The 13,614-nt window shown below is 47.1% G+C and overlaps 1 pseudogene; it reads right to left on the bottom strand.

Moving 5' to 3' along the window:
* Positions 1-13,614, bottom strand: part of LOC120322353 — a 127,201-nt pseudogene that overhangs the window by 60,765 nt on the left and 52,822 nt on the right.

A 13,614-nucleotide genomic window follows, 5' to 3' on the forward strand; every position in this document is an offset into this window, starting at 1 on the left:
TGCTCTTATCCACGTTTAATGTCAAACCAACAGCTTTTATGTGACTAGAACTATGTTCAGAACCATTAAGTGACCCTCAAAGCTGTCTGAGACGAAGAGGAGATCATCCAGCTACACAAGAACTTAATTTCTAAGTTCAGCCGGTATACCTTTATCCATCAGCCTAGTCATTGTTTGCGACGCATTCGTTAAACCGAAAGCCATCACCTTGTACTGATATAATGGCTTGCCAGGAATCGTGCGACAAACCCCGCATTCTAGTGGAATTTGCCAATAGGCATCTTTCAGATCCTGGCTAAAAATAAATTGGCTTTAGGTAGGCGACTCAATATAGCATCTATTTGTGGCAAGGGATACGCGACTTTCTTTATCACTGCGTTCACCTTTCTGGTGTCAAGGCACAGTCGCACCTTCCCTGGTTTCTGCACCAACACTACAGGGGAAGACCAAGGGCTCTTCCGATTCCTTAATTACGCCGATCTGAATCATACGATTAACTTCCTCGAGGAGTTACTTCTCAACAGCTGGTGAAACAGGAAAATGTCTTTGTTTTACGGGCTTGGCTTCGCCAACATCTATAGAATGGGAAAGCATGCTTGTTTTCCCCAAACCCAAAACAACAAAAGAAAGAAATTGATCAATAATTGCCTGATGCTCGTTTTATGTCAGACAAGACAAGAGCGTCACTGGTCAATTCCCTACACTCATTTCTTGTGGCAAGAGTCCAATCACGGTCCAAAAATCAATTCCCAAATATAAAGCCTGGCTCAGAGAAGGAATAATATATAATTCTATCGCTTATGTCATTTCCTGAACCGGCGTTTTAAATCGACCTATCACTTTTTGCATTTGGCCATCGGCCGTATTTACAGTCTTTGCCACCCTCTTACATTCACATTCGCTGTCTAATAATTTCTTCGGCCAATCTTCCACCCACGGCACTTATGGACGCATCAGTATCTAAAGGCCATGTACTGCTCTATCTAATAGGCGAACTTCAGCATACGGGCGCTTATCCTGACTTTTATGTCTGATAGCCCCAATAGTTTTCCCTGCTCAGCAAAAGCTCCTAGTTCTTTGTATGTTTCGAGAGTAAGTTTAATCTAATTTAGTCGTTATGTCCGGTATTGTTTTATTCTTCAAAATCTGTGGCCAGAAAATCGGCGGGTTGCCGTCAGTATCTACGTCTAATTCCTCAAATTGCTTTTTTAATTGACATCTAGATTCGCTGGCGTAAAGCTTCTGTCTGCCAATCCCAAATCTATCTGACACTTTGTGAAAACGCCAATAAAACTCTCGTGCCTTCCCTTCGAAGAGCACGCTGGAGTTGCCGTAGACCAAATCAAATCGGGAATTGAGCTTCTGCCGGGTTAAGAAACCCAAGAGGATAAACTCGATATAAGAATTTATCCACACCAAGACCGTCTTGAGCTCCATTGAATCGCAGCTTCCAGCTGCTGATGATCTGTCCGATCTTATCCTGACGGTTGTTCAAATCTGCTTAAGCTTAGTATCCCCTAATTCTGGCGAACCTCTAAAGTTTTGGATAGATTCGGCTGATCTTTGTGGCACCTGTATATGTGCCCCGAAATTTACCTGTATTATTTGCTCCATCTGTTCTGTTAGCTTGGTTAGCATATCATTCTGCAGAGCCTTTATTTGTTGCGTTAATATGTTGCTGATCCCTTCTGCTTCAATGCTGCTAACTGCTTGCTTTCCTGAAGCTGGGGCTTAGCGGAGTCTCCCTTAGTCTTGCAACCAGGACAACTTCCCTTTCGACTTGATCAACTTACAACTCCTAAAAAACTATAACATAAGATAACCATTCCTAAAATAAATAAATAAAAATGTCTATCCATGATCCGAACCCTGAGATCGATATGGAATCTGTTTGGTTCTAACACGTTCCACAAGAAGATTCAGACTTCAAAATCTGAAGTTTTTTCAGTAAATCCTTTTAGTTTTATAAATAAGAAAACTATAGAAATATATTTAAATATGCAAGGATTTAAAGATGTAGAAAAAATATGATATAAATATAAAACAAGAAAGAACGCTATAGTCGAGTTCTCCGACTATCTGATACCCGTTACTCACCTATTGGAAGTAGGATGGAGAGACTTTAACACTGACAGTTTTTGGCGGTTTGTGGTTTAACAAGGCTAATACAAAAATATCAAAACATTTTTCCAAAGTGTGGTGGGGAGCAGGTTTGGGCGGTTTGTGGGAGTTTGGGTGGGCGAGGCAAAAGAAACTTACAATACTAATAAGAAAATGAAAAAATATCAAAACCTTTTTCAAAAGTGTGGACGTGGAATTTTTGGGCGGCTTATGGGCGTTAGGGTGGCCGTAGCAAAAAGTTTTTCTGCAGATCGATAAAAAATTTATAATACTAATAAAAAAATTAAAAAATATCAAAACCTTTATGTCGTCTATGTCTCTGGAGTCTGTATGCTTAATCTCCACATTCTAGCTTTATAGTTCCTGAGATCTCGATCTTCTTTCTTAAGGGCAGGGAAGTGACCTATCTACAATAACCATTAGGTAGCCCGCACATCAGCCAGACGCTAAGCCAGCGAACTCCAATGCTGTAGTCGCTCCACTGTCGCTACGTCAGCATATCCCACGCTGGCCAGCTTGCGGCCACAATAGAATAAAATAAAAAGTTTAGTCTTAAACTGATATTGAAATAAAACGGTTTCAACAGAAATTCTCTTCGTGTTTTATTTGTATCAGAGTTATTCAGCGGCGACACTGATCCTTAAGTCGACTCAGTATTCGCGACGTGATAACGAAAGTATTATTCTAATACTTAGATGTATACCTAATATGCTCGGTATGGATTTTTCTACCTGTTATTTACTGTTTAACGAATCTAGTATATTCTTTTACTTTACGAGTAACGGGTATAATAATTTGCATCTTTAATGTATTTTGCAAATGGGGTAAATTTTACCTTGATCTAATTGGTGCACCGAACTCAACTTTTTTCTTAAATCCAAAATAAACCAGAAAAAAGGTAGCGTTTTTTCCATATTTTATCAGTTTTGTAAATATTCGATTTGTTCGATTTGTTAAAATTTGTTGTTATTATTGGTATAATTGCTAATTTATCACCGTAGTACAAGCTTGTGCCCCTGGTCCGATAACAATAAATATAATTGTACTATAACTTAAGACGTTGATTACATACCTGATGTGCTATATGGAATATTGATGCATAAGCCGTCTGTCCCTCGAAAACTCCATTGATGAAAAGGGCATATAACGCAGTCGTCAACAACTCTTCCCCCAATACCCAAATTAGCTCCTAAATGCGGGCAATATGCATCCAGGATAAAAACGTTATCTTTTTGTGTGCGAAAGATGACTAGATCTTCCCCCAAGCACGATACACAAGTTGCTTCCCCAGCTTTAAGCTGAGACGATTTAAGAATACCATAACCAACCATTTGGATAAGGGGAGGCACATCCACAATTTTTTAACTTTTACTTTTCTTAACCGATTTATTGTATCTCGTTTTGGATTGTATTGAATCCCATTTTCTGTTTTTCTTAAAAATGAATGTTTTTCGATGTCCAGATCCTAAAAAGTTTGAAAAAAGACTAGTTATTTATCAATTTAAAAAATTTGTTTTGCCAACTTACTGGTAAAATTATTACCAAGACAGAATGCTGTAGTCGAGGTCCCCGACTATCAGATATCCGTTACTCAGCTAGTGATAGTGCGAACGAGAAATTTTCAAAATATATTGGCATACTAATAGATATAAGAAAAACAAGATTTAATTGAAAAAACATTAAAAAAGAGAGAACGCTGTAGTCGAGTTCCACGACTATCTGCTGTGACAAAAGAATGAGCAATACATAACCGGTAAAAGAGAACAGAATCATCTGTTCCAAAACAGTTTATGAAATAAGAAAGATGACGAGATATTCAGAGATGCGAACCCACGGCTGTTATTAGGGTCGCGTTGTGCCATCCCATCCTATGATCACGCGCCTTAGAGCTCGGCTCTGGTGACCCCTTTGAATTTTCCTACGCACACGAATACATCAACTGAGTTCAGTTCACTTTAAATTTTAACATCAATGATTTATTCTTATTGTCTTTGTCCTAGGGTGATAAGCTCTATACTAATTCTTAGAATAAGGAGAGACTGGAACATTATCCTCCAGTAATTAATAGAATTAAAGAACTAGAATTTGGACAATTGGGCTAGAGTTTACTTCAATGTTATCCTCGTATCCTATGGATTCAATGCTTATGAGAATTCGACTCTACACAATTTCATTAGTTTACTCTTAAATTCTTAATAGGCACACGCCACATTATTATTCACTAAAATTTAAAAACTTAAGTCGTATTCAAAATTTAGACTCTTTTAGTTCAATACTTTAAACAAAAATCGTTCAACTCTAATCGGAGTAACTTCATCATTCATCGTTGCGTTGGTCGCGGCAAGTTATCTTTAAGAGACGTCGGAAAATTCTTACTTTGGTTTCAACAACTCACTGTTCAATTTCATATCCAACGACGAAGATCGATCTTCCGATGGTATAATCTGAAAGAAATGAGAGATCACGCGAGCCATTTGTTCAGCACGAGAAGGTATCCTATAGGAATTTCCCTAACAACTCTCTTAATAGCCATGTAGTCGGAGCTCTTGCCTTGACCTATGCGATTAAAGATATTACTTGGAACGGAATGATAGCAACTAAAATGTAAACTTAATCTATTTTTAGGCAGATATATATACGTAGGAATTCAATTAAGGACAGGCTTCATGTCCATTAGTTGTTGTCCTGGCGACCGAATTTATCAGGTCCCACTAAATAGATACAGCTCTGCTGATCGACACGGAAAGCCCTTGAAAGACTCACTGGCATTTAAATCATCAAATTATCGGAGGTATACGGCTCGAATATAATACTGTATTTTCTGGATAAAGGCATCCAACGGCTGAACGAAGTTCCTGTTCTACGGGAGTCTAACGAACGAAAATGTGGCTAACAGGAATCTCCTGGTCAAATATTATAGGCGCACACGCGACTCTATGGCGGAGACATGGGTGCTCCCTAATGGCTGGTAGAGGGAAGACCTCACGAGGTTAAAACCGGCTTTGGAGCTGCGGTTCCTCTTCACACAATCACTAATCAGCTACGGGTCACAGAGACACCTCCTCAGTAGAAACTTCTCACGGAACGTTGGGGATCCCTCGAGGAGACGACTCCGAATGAAGAAGAAACTGGTCAAAATTTTAATCGTCCATGGTGATCCCCTTGAAACGTCCACAGGAGCTCCCCTCAGGGACTCTATCGCCGAGCGCCCGATGCAGAGCGTCTCGACAAGGTTTCTCCCCAAAACAATAAATCCGCTGCCTTGCGCAGCCACAACCTCGCTCCAGTGGCACAATGCTGAGAATACTGGCAGAAATGCCTCGCTTTAGCAACCTGCAAAGAAGGTACACCTGAACCCTAACTGTTGGCGCAAGGGGCATAGTTTGCAGCAATGTAAGCAGTATTTATTGTCGCATGAAGAACCACTCAATCTGGCATATAAATCATGACCCTTCCGCACCATCCACCAAATTTTGAACTCCGTCATAGGTCCCAAACTTGAGCTCTCAGCCATTGCCATCTATTCGCTTCGGCCGCTATCCGACTCTTAGATTACTTGAAATATGCACTTGTTTGGAAAGTCACTGCTGTTACTTTGTCTCATCGGTACACTTAACCTTTGTTTATTTGTTTTGCAGGCTTTTTTTATGTTCCTACTACCGAACAAACCAGCAAACGTCGTGTTTTCTTTTATTTTGTAAAAACAAAGAGTACGCTATAGTCGAGTTCCCCGACTATCTGATACCCGTTACTCAGCTAGTGAAAGTGCGAAGCAGGCTCTTCAACACTGACAGTTTTTAGCGGTTTGCGGTATTAATCTTGTAGATATGCCAAGTCCGGTTGTTCAAGTGGTCAAGCGAACAAGTAAAGTCTATGCATACAGTTGTCCGATCCGCCCTGTTCTTGTTTGAAAAAAAAAAGAAAATCCTTTTCGTTGGGGTTACAATAGCTGTTTTAAGCCGTAATGGCTGTAAGCGGATGAAATCGATGGGCATCCGAAGAGGATTTTGAGGTATAGTGTTGACTCTCTATTTCAAATGGATCCAAACAATGTGAGGAATCTTAAAACTGCCCACAAATCGGTGTGCAGGAGAGCTGCCTATCAACAGCGAAGAAGGCTGTAATGCAGGACGATTCAAGAGCGGGCAGGTGAGACGGGAAATAATGGATCATGAACCCCGGCAAAGCGGAGAAACAGTACCGTACCGGAACCGCGCTGGGCCTTTGGCTCGAGTTGGCGAAGGGTGTGGACATTGGACAAGCAAAAAGATGACGCAAACTAACGGAACATTGGTGGACCTTGGACCTTTGACCGTAAGTCAAAGCAGAGTACGGGTGCCTGTCGTGCAGTCATGACGCGGTCGTGCAGCTGGACAGTCGAAACACATTTCGCGGAGTCAATCAGTTAGAACGCGTAAATAGTCCATGAGAAACGTATACTAAGAAAGCAGTCAGAGGAGACGCGCAACCAGTCAGTAAGACCGCGCAAACAGTCAATGAAAAACTCAGATTAAGAATCGCGCGCATCGATGCAAAATTCGTTCTAACCAACAAATAAAACATAATCATTCAAAATCACAATTACAATGGTAATGTCGTCAGCTAAGCCCACGACACTTTTCTCCCTGGTTGCAGCCTCTGGACAGCGTCGGACAAGTCACGCGGTCGCTGCAGTAGTACGTGTGAGGAGTTAAAACTCCGCACAAATGCGGATGGTGATCGCATGAGGAGGGCCTGCCCTTGCCAGTTACGCAACAAGGCAAAGCGTAGTAACGCAGTGCGAAGCCCGGAGAAAGAGAGTTTGGAGACTCTGGGCTGGAGAAAGAGAGTCTGGAGACTCTAGAGGAAGAGAGTTTGGAGACTCGGGAAATGGAGAGAGAGAGGGTGGAGACTCCGAACTTACTGAGAAGAGAGGGTGGAGACTCCGGACTTACCGAGAAGAGAGTTTGGAGAGTCAGCAGGCTCAAAGGCAAATAACGGGACATCGTGGATCCGGAGACTGGATACCAAAGGGGTAAACCGTTAGAGGAGGCCTATATAAACAGGCCGAACGCTGGAAGCGCGACAGTCAGTCGAGGAGAACAAGTGTACGAGTCAACAACGTGAGAACGAAGTCAGCAGAGGAGCTACAGCCGTGGTAGTCAACAAGGAGCAAGATCGCTACGTCAAGACGTTCGGGACGAGAAGGTCTCCGAATTGAGACGCAGGTAGCTGAGGTCCAGTACGACGAAGCACGAGTAGTCCAGAAGCGCCCAACTGGCGAAGCCAAACCAAGGAGGGCACAGGATAAGCGGCAGGGATTGTGGTGTAGACCCGGAGAACTCTGTAGGAGACCGCGAACTTGAACCAGGCGATCGCCTAGGTGTGTCCGTGCGATCCAAACAGGCGTGATACCTGCGCCACCAGTCCGAACCAGACGTGGGGTTGACGTGTTGCTGTTCCACTGGCGTTTGCCGTGGGGATCACAGCCGTTAGCTGCCGTAAGTCTGCGTAAGATAACAACTCTCAGCCCAAGCGACGAGCGCCCAACAACGAAGGTCCGCCACATTCAGGACGACAGGAGCGGCGAGACAGCGGAACGAGACAGCAGTATGGGTAGAAATTGGATCTATCGTCTTAAAAAGGAAGACTTTGCATATGTCGCACAGAGGTTGCGCATATCGCTGTCAGGAAGGACAGAAGACATGCGAAAGGCCCTAGCGGAGTACTACGCAGAGACAAAACGACCCACAGCTCACAGCAGTCTGGACAGAATTGGAGGCGGCATATCCAGACAGACCAGGTCCAAGCGTAAAGGTAACAAACCCCGAGGGCGAAGACCTCATCGCAAGTCTGAGCATGGAGGAGATGCAGCGGGAAGGTCAGCGGAGGGAGACGAGCAGGGAAAGGAGGCCAAGTACAGAAAGACCCAGGCCCAGCCAGCCGGACTACGGAAAAGTGGCGAAGCAAGTTAGAGAATGGTCTTTTCGTTTTGACGGAGAAGAAAAGCCTCTCGAATTCCTGGAGAAGGTGGAGTGGTCTGCAAACACGTACGGTTTGGACCTGAACATGATTCCCGAGCCATGCCGGAATTAATGCAGGGGAAGGCTCTGAAATGGTACATAGCAAACAACAAGCACTGGAGGACTTGGCCGAGTTCATAGACAGTTTCCAGACGTACTTCCTGCCCAGGGGATACTTGGGCAAGAGGATGACGACAACAGAGGCTGCTGTTCTGCTGGATGTGCGGAAAAATAGGAGTCCGAAGTACGGAATGCTGCCAGAGAGCGGGAAACGGTCAGCGATCTCAGCCGCAGAGAGGCGAGCAGGGGTCGCAGGGTGCCGCCTCTTCAAACTAACTGGAAAATTAATCGAGGAGCAGCAGTTGTACGCAATGGTAACGATCGGTGGGACACGTACAAGGCCCCGATCGACACCGGGGCAACAGCAAGCCTCATAAGTGAAGAGCTGGCGGACAAGCTGGCTGCTCGTGGAGCGATTACAAGGATACGACGGCAGGTTAGGTTGGCAGATGGAAGGTGCGGCGAAATCAACGCAAAGCTCAAAATAGGAGTGGAGTTCGGCAACAGGCCACTCGTCATGAGCCTGTTAATATTACCAGGATTGTGGATACGTTGGTGTTGGGGTGGAATTTCCTCACGCAAGTCGTGGCCGAGATAAAGTGCGCCGGGCATGAAATCCGAATACCGGCCAGAGGCAGACGCAATGGGTGGCTCGAGGAGAAGTTGTCGTTGCAGTAGTCCAAAGATTCAAGGGGAGATCAACGCGAAGGTGGACGAACTGCTGGAGAGGGGGATGATAGAGCATTCAAGGAGCCCGTACAGCTCACCCATAGTCATGGTGAAGAAAACGGGAAAATGGAGACTATGCGTGGACTTCAGGCAGATAAACGCGAATCCATAAAGGATGCCTACCCGATGCCACGGATAAACTACATCCTCGATCAACTAAGGGAGGCGCGATAAGCAGCCTGGACCTAAAGGATGGGTATTGGCAAATACCACTGGAAGAGTCAAGCCGGGGCTTCACGGCCTTCACGGTCCCAGGGAAAGGGCTGTTCCAATGGAAGGTGATGCCATTTGGGTTACACTCCGCGTCGGCCACATTTCAACGGGCCCTGGATCAGGTGATTGGACCGGAAATGTCGCCGCATGCATTTGCGTATCATCATCGTGATTGGCCGCACCCTAGAGGAACACAAGAGAAACCTCAGGGAGGTATTCAGTCGCTTGAAGAAAGCGAACCTGAAATAAACCCGGAAAAATGCCAGTTCTTCAAACAAGAACTTCTGTACCTAGGCACCGCGTCACAAGCCAAGGGATAGGCACGGACCCAGAGAAGGTAGCAGCGATAGCCCAGCTAGAACCACCGTCATCGGTCCGAGAACTGAGGCAATACCTTGGAGTCGCATCGTGGTACCGACGTTTCGTGCCTGACTTCGCGCGCATGTAAGGCCACTCAACGACCTCCTCCGCAAGGGTACCAAGTGGACATGGTCACAGGACCACCAGCAAGCCTTCGAGGAGGTAAAAGCCAGATTGGTTACCGACCCAGTCTTGGCGTGCCCCGACTTCGGGAAACGTTCATCTGCAAACGGACGCCAGTGACTACGGGATTGGGCAATCCTCACGCAGGACACAGAAGATGGCGAAAGGGTCATTTCATACTCCAGCCGGACCCTAAACGGAGCCGAGAAGAACTACTCGACAACGGAAAGGAGTGCTTGGCAATTGTGTGGGCTATTCGGAAGCTAAGCCGTACCTTGAGGGATACCACTTTAAGGTGGTGACGGATCATATGGCGCTGAAGTGGCTGAACAGCATAGAAAGCCCTTCGGGAAGAATTGCCAGATGGGCGTTGGAGCTGCAGCAGTACGACTTCGAGGTAGCATACAGGAAAGGCCGGTTGAACGTGGTAGCAGACGCATTGTCGAGGCAGCCACTGCCAGAGTCGGTCTCAGCAGAACCCGATTGCTGAGAAGAACGCAGGACAAGGGGCCGAATCAGAGTGCAGCTGGATCAAGGAAATGCGAGAAAAACTAAAAGCACAGCCTCAAAAGTTCCCAGACTACGTGTGGGAGGGTAGCACCCTTTACAGGCAGATTCCGCATAGAGCAGGGAACGAAGATATAGTGACCTGGAAGCTATGTGTTGCGGCAGCTGAGGAGAAACTGTCTTGCGCGAAAACCACGACTCCCCAGCAGCCGGACATGTAGGCTGTCGGAAAACGATTGCACGGCAGAGAGACGCAAGGGCCTACGTTCGGAAGCGAGGACTGCGCAGGTTCAAACCGAATCAGCGGCAGGCGGCGGGAAAGATGTTGACACAGATCCCGGAGGAACCCTGGGCGCCGATTTCGTCGGACCACTACCAAGATCGAGCACGGAAACAGTATGTTGTTGGTACTGATCGACAGGTTTTCGAAATGGACGGAGTTGGTGCCTTTGCGAACAGCCACGGCGGAAACGTTGCAGAAAGCGTTCAGGGAACGCATAGTCTCACGATTTGGAGTACCGAAGGTGGTGATCACGGACAACGGCGTGCAGTTCACGAGCCGGGCTTTAAAGAAGTTCCTCAACGACATGGGGATAAAGCAGCAATTTACGGCACCGTATATCCCACAGGAGAATCCGATGGAGAGAGCAACCGCACTGTGAAGACAATGATAGCGCAGTTTGCCGGACAGAACCAGAGGAATTGGGATGAAAGGTGGCCCGAATCATGCTGGTGAATTCCAGTGTTTCAGATTCCACAGGCTACTCACCGGCATTTTTGACACAGGCCGCGAGCCAAGGCTACCGAACGCACTCTATGACAGAGAAACGCTAGGTACGGGAAGGCAACCAGAGTCACCGGAAGGAAACGCTGAAAGATGAGAGAGGTCTTCGAGATTGTGCGCAGGAACCTAGAGAGGGTGTCCCAGGACCAAGCAAGGCATTACAACCTGCGGAGAAGGCAGTGGAAGCCAAGCGTTGGTGAAGTGGTGTGGGCCAAGGAACCATTTGTCTAAAGCGGCTGAAGGGTTTGCGGCCAAACTAGCTCCGAGGTTCGATGGACCGTACCAAATTGTGGATTTCATATCGCCAGTGATATGTAATTCCACGGACGAACAAAAAGGAACGCACGGTACATGTCAGCGACCTAAAACAGCAGGATCAGGAGGAGAATGGTGGCAAGAACGTGGAGTCGGATCCATCGGAAGGAAGCAGGCATGCAGGAGAACGACAACACCTGAGAACGGACTGGGTTCGGCAGCCGTTCAGGCCGAGGCGAGAGTCAACGGATGCAGACTGCGAGTCCGACAACCATTACAGCGTCAGGCCAAGGCGAGAGTCAACGGCTGCGGACCGCGAGCGAACCAGAGTGTTGCCGCGACAACCACCACCAGGGAAGAGTAAGGCACAAACGGGAAGTTGAGAGTGACAGCACCTGAGAACGGACTAGGCTCGGCAACCGTTCTAGCGTCAGGCCAGGGCGAGAGTCAACGGGTGCAGATTACGTATCCAGCAACCGTTCTAGCGTCAGGCCAAGGCGAGAGTCAACGGAAACGGACCACGAACGAACCAGAATCCTGCCTCAACAACCACCGGACCAAGGAACCCAATACTCCCGAGGAAAGGGGAGGGGCGGTACAGCAGTACCGCAAGGCATGCCAAATAATCTGCGGGAAAAAAAGTCGAGGATTACAAGGATGAAACGTTTTGTTTATATTCCAACTTACCGCCAAAATTTTTTGTATAGTCATCAAAGTTTAGGGAAGGGAGCGCGTCGATCACAAGGCGGTCGATCGGCACTCGATAGTGTCAATCGATGGGCAGAAACATCGGAAAAGGCAGCACATGGCGGGTCACACTATGGAAACACTATGGTCATCGAGTGGCAACGCCGCGCCATCAAAGGTTATCGGAAACAATCGAACGACGGCTAGTAGTGTGACCAGATAGCGAGAAGACGAAAACGCGGAATTCGGGAAGAAGAGTGGTGGACGAAGTAGCGTCACGGAGCTGGAAGCGTCAACGAGATCTCAGGAGTGTTCCGCGGTAGCTGCAAGGCCGGATTCTACATTTTCCCGAAGAAAGGGGGAGATGTGAGGAGTTGAAACTCCGCACAAATGCGGATGGTGATCGCATGAGGAGGGCCTGCCGTTGCCAGTTACGCAACAAGGCAAAGCGTAGTAACGGCAGTGCGAAGCCCGGAGAAAGAGAGTTTGGAGACTTTGGGCTGGAGAAAGAGAGTTTGTAGACTCTAGAGGAAGAGAGTTTGGAGACTCGGGAAATGGAGAGAGAGAGGGTGGAGACTCCGAACTTACTGAGAAGAGAGGGTGGAGACTCCGGACTTACCGAGAAGAGAGTTTGGAGAGTCAGCAGGCTCAAAGGCAAATAACGGGACATCGTGGATCCGGAGACTGGAGACCAAAGGGGTAAACCGTTAGAGGAGGCCTATATAAACAGGCCGAATGCTGGAAGCGCGACAGTCAGTCGAGGAGAACAAGTGTACGAGTCAACAACGTGAGAACGAAGTCAGCAGAGGAGCTACAGCCGTGGTAGTCAACAAGGAGCAAGATCGCTACGTCAAGACGTTCGGGACGAGAAGGTCTCCGAATTGAGACGCAGGTAGCTGAGGTCCAGTACGACGAAGCACGAGTAGTCCAGAAGCGCCCAACTGGCGAAGCCAAACCAAGGAGGGCACAGGATAAGCGGCAGGGATTGTGGTGTAGACCCGGAGAACTCTGTAGGAGACCGCGAACTTGAACCAGGCGATCGCCTAGGTGTGTCCGTGCGATCCAAACATGATACCGGCGCCACCAGTCCGAACCAGACGTGGGGTTGACGTTTTGCTGTTCCACAGGCCTTGGGGATCACAGCCGTTAGCTGCCGTAAGTCTGCGTAAGATAACAACTCTCAGCCCAAGCGACGAGCGCCCAACAACGAAGGTCCGCCACATTCAGGACGACAGGAGCGGCGAGACAGGGGAACGAGGCCGGTGGACAATCCATCCAGCACCAAGGCCGGATAATCAGATTCTTTTGTAAGTCCAAGCACAAATAAAGATCCAAGAACGTAACTGCGAGTGTTATTACTGTTATTACGTTATTCTATAAATTTGGTGCGACGAACGCACAAACTCTACTGAGCTAGCCGCACGTATTCCGTAGCGAGCAGACAAACAAACATACATACGCTACGATGCCTCCTTGTGTTTGTTTGGGAAAGTTGTTAAAACCGTTAACGAAAGCTCCTGTGTGCGCCAGCATTCCTATTTTCACAACGATTTTGGATTCCACCAGGTCCTGGATCTTTAATGGCATATTCCTGGTGAGCTTGGGCAGTACTGCAGAGCTGTCTTCTACGTGGCTTGTAAGCTCTTTGATTGCCCCTTAGATGCTGTCGTCTCGCTTTTGAGCAGGGACTTAATTTAGTAGATTGGTTGCCGGTGGCGGTGATGGCTCCTCGGTTTTTTCACATTGGCCCTAATGAGGGCTGCCATGAGTGCT

Source organism: Drosophila yakuba, unplaced genomic scaffold, assembly GCF_016746365.2.
Source record: "Drosophila yakuba strain Tai18E2 unplaced genomic scaffold, Prin_Dyak_Tai18E2_2.1 Segkk8_quiver_pilon_scaf, whole genome shotgun sequence".
NCBI classification, from domain to species: domain Eukaryota; kingdom Metazoa; phylum Arthropoda; class Insecta; order Diptera; family Drosophilidae; genus Drosophila; species Drosophila yakuba.